We start from the raw sequence: 5,024 nt of genomic DNA on the forward strand, positions 1-5,024 counted from the left end.
GAGATTGGTTCTTTTCCATTGTGTTTTCTAATGCTCCAACACTAAGTGTGCCTGCTATTTTATGCCAAATTGACACAATCTAGAGTCATTTTAGAAGAGAGAACCTCAACCAAGAAAATTTCCCATCAGACTGGCCTATAGGGAAGTCTGAGGGGCATGTTCTAGGTTGATGGTTGATGTGAGAAGACCCAGCCCATTGTGGGTGCTGACACTCCTGGGCTGAGCAAGCCATGGGAGGAAATCAGCAAACTTCCTGGTCTTATGGCTTCTGCTTCAGTCACTGCCTTCAGGTTCCTGCTCACACGCCTTCAGTGATAGACTATGACTTGCAAGCAGGAGACTGTCAAGGCTCTTTCTGCTCTAAGCTGTCTTTGCCATAGTGCTTTATCATCACGATAGAAACTCCAACTGAGAGACACCACTAATCCCCACACTCTGGGAGACCTGTCTTTTCTAATTTCTGTTATCTATTTTCTGTTTTCCTGATTATCTCTGTCTTCTTTAAAATGTTTCCTCTTCCTGGTTCTCTGAAGTTGAGGAAATTTGTTTCTTGGCTCTACTAAACATTCTCTACTTTCCACCCTTTCCCCTGTCAGGCTATACATTTCTTCAGTTTTCTCTGTAAACCACACACACACACACACACACACACACACACACACGCTCATATACATGTGCACACATCAACACATTCATATACACATAAACAACTAGCATAAACAACTAGCATGTCCACATACACAAACATGCATGTACACACGCAATGATGGCACTCTCATTGATTCTAAAGTAAAATGGGAGACTCTTTGTGCTTTGCCTCTCAATATAGATTACCCTCCCACCCAAGCACATGGCCTTTGTCCCACTTAGTACATAGACTATTCCTCAAACAAGCCTACCACCTCTGAATTCTTATCACCTCTGCCTGGCTACCTCTTGTCTAACTGGCTTCAATAAAAACACAAGTTTTGAGAAAGCCTTTCTCATAAATAACTTCCTACCTAAAAGCTTGCTCATGTCCCCACCATTTCTTTATTTCTTACTTCTCATTCTATCTCCATCTAAAACAATATGGTGATTTCAAAATTTGCTTCTGGTTTTGTGTCTTATTCTCTCCAATAAGATCATGGAGACATGGAATTGTGCCTTATTTATGTACACCTGGTCTACCACTTTCTTTCCAACTTTGTACACATTGTCATCTTTTACTTAACAAGTGACAGTGGATGAATTAAGGAGTCAATGTCTCTTGCTCTGTTTGCTTCTCTCTCTCTCTCTCTTTCTCTCTCTCTCTCTCTCTCTCTCTCTCTCTCTCTCTCTCTCTGTGTGTGTGTGTGTGTGTGTGTGTGTGTGTGTGTGTGTGTGTGTGTGTGTGTGTGTGTGTGTGTGTAGTGCTCATGGAGGCCAAAAGGGAAGTCCCATCCTATGGAACTAGAATGACAGGGTTGAAAGCTGCAGAAGGTTTGGGGAATTGAACCTGGGTCTTCTGGAAGAGCAGCATGTGCTCTTAACTTCGGAATCATATATTCAGCCCCCTTTACTGGGTTTTAAAGTCAGGCCTGCCTCTTTGTAGTCTCCTGGTTGTCCAGATACACCCTATCGTGCTTGTATTTGCATCTCTTTGTTGCTGTTTTCCAGTTCTGTGAAATATAATCAGGAACCCTATAATGACTTTTTTGACAGTGAGCCACAAGTATAGTGGATCCCAGGAGATTAGGAGGGAGTTGACAATTCTTGGGGCCTAGTGACTTGTTACAGTCCTTTTGCATGTCTTAACTCAATGCATTGGATGTCTTAATGCAATGCACTAATTGCTCAAGTTTGTGGTGATGCTAGTGTGAACAAGCTGATTGTGTCATCTAAAAATACAGTGCATGCAACTGTGTGCAGCACATACTACCAAGTGACTCTCTTTCTAGTTTACACACACACACACACACACACACACACACACACACACACACACGTGCTCTCAGCTGGGGCTGACCATGGCTCTGCTGATTAAGAGGTCATAGTGAGGCACTGACTTTGCCATGGAGGTTTATGGGCGCACAGTTGTGAAAACAGCTGAAACCACACTTGTCAAAGTGTGTCCCTTCCTCTTTCAGCACATAACTCTGTGTTTGTGTACAAGGTATTAAAGATGCTGTTCAGTGAAGGAGTAGAGCTGAGTGTCACAGCACTTTCCTAGAATTCAGAGTCCCAAGACCAGATAGTAATAATTTCTCTTCAGTACAGTGTCTTCACTATAGTAAGACCTCAATGCATTTTATACTATAACCATAGTCACCACTACTAATACTATTTTATTGATTAGGACAGGTGATGTCCCAACAGCAATAGTAACCAATAGGCAGAAAAGAAGGGCTCTTTAACAGGCAAGGCACCAAGCCTCCAATGACAAGAAAGAGCCAGTGAGTTTGTTCTAGAATGTCTGTAGATTCTTAAGATAATGATGGCGCCCACACACGGAGACCATGGAGGATGAACCTCACCTTCTTCCCCTGCTGCTGACAGCAGAGTCAGTTCCCAAAGTCTCGCTCTTGCTCTTGTTGTCTTCCAACAAGAATGTCTTAACATCGAGGAATTTAACACAGGCAAAGGGAGAAACTGTCAGCACCCCCCTCCCCATTCTCAGATGCTGCTCTTTCTAGTTATGTGCCTCTCTAAGCAATTTGAAGTGAGTGAATCAGAAACTGTGGGAGAATCTGAGTAGAATCCCTCACTCACGTGGGAGACAATGCCTTTATCTGACCCTGTTGCATCTGTAACAGTCAAAAAATTCCACTCCAAATTAATCTCCTGCAGCCTTGCATTGTTTTTTTTTTTAATTAGTATAAAAGAAATACTGAGGAATGCCTGGAAAGATAAGGAAGATAAAAGGAGTTGTTGGGAAAAGAAATCCAAGCTGTCTGAGACCTGTTACCCTGATTCATCCAGAAGACTTGGAGAGAGATGACTGGCAGAGCTCAGGAAATCCCCCGCTCGGGGATGGGTGGCAGGGCAGATGTGGACATGGGCCCATCAGAGGGCCCTGGCATCCTGCGTTCTTTCAAGTTCAGGCAGTGATGCACACTGGGGGATTCTTGGGCCTCTGGATTCTAGGAAGGCTTGTGGCTTCATGCCCATAGATAGCGTGGAACACCAAGAGTGATACAGAGGAAAAGCAGAAGGTACTGGTGGAGTGAACCATTGCAAATGAAGTTTTATTCAATGCTTTTTTTTAAAAAAAATTAAGTTTAATTCAATGTTTAATGTTTTAAATAAGTTTTAAACATTTTATCACACTTATTCATATTCATAATTCATTTTCAAATTGCACATGCTGGTATATTTAAAAAACGTATCTGTGTTTTTCTGTGTGGGTATGCACACATGCATTTAGGTACCCAGGAAGACCAGAAGAGAATGTCAAATTTCCTGGAGCTAGAGTTACTAGTGTGGGTGCTGAGAACTGAAGGCAAGTTCTCTAAAAGAGCAGTAAGCATTCTTAACTCCTGATCTACCTCTCCAGACCCGTGGTATACAGATGAAAGTTTTGGCATTCTCGAATTTGACATAAGCGCCAAATGTGAACTTTTTAAACCTGGAACACAATTGCCATCTCAGGCAAAACCACCCCTAGCTAGCCTGAAGAAGCCCTTGCATGCTATGTGCTTTTTTCTTGCACTCTGCATTTGGAAAACAGAGAGAGTGGTTGCAAGGACAGAAATAGGCAGTAGAGAACACGGCAATAAATGTGGAACTGTCTCCTGACAGAGACAATGCGGAGAAAAACACACAGCTTGGTCTGCGATGCAGAAGGTTGAGCAAGGGAACTCCAACTAAGGAACAAGCATTTAAGTTTTACTTATTTTATTATGACGCTTATGCGTATTTTGCCTACATGTATGCAAATTCGCTAAATGTGCACAGTACCCAAGGTGGCCAGAAGAGGATGCCAAATTCCCGGGAGCTGGAGTTACAGATGGTTGAGCACTGCCATGAGGCTCGAACCTAGGTGTTCTGCATGGGCAGCAAATACTCTTAACCACAGGGCATCTCTTCGGCCCCCAATCAGATTCTTAGTGCAGGGCAAGCTCATCACACTTTTCTCTAGGGCAGAAATAAAATATCGTTCACACCTAATTTCCAAATCTTTGCTGTGGAGATATTTTATCTGCCCACTCTCCTTGCTCTTTCTTACCCTTTGGCCCTTGAGAGTTACATGTCTTTGAGACTGCCACCTATGAAACAAGACAGTAAGAATGCAAACGAGGCAGTTTGCATATAGTGGAGATTCTTATTCCATGCATCTATTTATCCATGTAATGATGTAAACACAACATCTACTATTTCTGACATTGACCACTGAGCAAAAAAATAACTAGGTGTGTTTGTTTTCCCTAAGAAAAAGCTAAGAGATATGACAACTCTACCCAAAAGAGATCAGATGGAAAATGTGGGACAGAAAAACAAAAACAAACAAACAAATAAAACCCTGGGCCATGTTCCAGAAATGTAGAAGGGACACTTTTATGCCAAAACCAAAATCATGCCCACCCCCAGTCACTTAGTTATAGGAGACGGGGGACATGCCACAGCCATGACACCGTTGCCTTGCCAATTTCTGAAAGAGGAAGCACCACACTGCCTGCCCTCAGAGCTGTTGTCTTTCCTGGTTCTCTTCTCTCCCTGACACAGAGTGTCAGTCCATAGTTCTTGGCTATTCTTTGTCACTTAGCCCAAGGCTCTTTCTGAGTGAAATTCTAGGATCCTCAGCCATAGATGTTTCTAAACACCCTTGGCCTTGGTCTGACAGTGTGACTCAGAACTCACAGTCCTCCAGTGGCCCAAGGAAATGACCTCTGGAGAGGACATTGTCATCAGTAAGCGTAGTGAAGCATTTCCTCCTCTTGTTGATGTTGTGTTGTGATTTGCAATTTATAGTGAAAGAATTTTCCTCTTTGATGAGTAAATTCATCTCAGATAAAGAAGAACGAGAAGACTTCTGCTTCTCCTTCATTGCATTACTGTCAGGATGT

This window comes from Mus musculus, chromosome 6 (genome assembly GCF_000001635.26).
Source record: "Mus musculus strain C57BL/6J chromosome 6, GRCm38.p6 C57BL/6J".
In the NCBI taxonomy this organism is placed as follows: domain Eukaryota; kingdom Metazoa; phylum Chordata; class Mammalia; order Rodentia; family Muridae; genus Mus; species Mus musculus.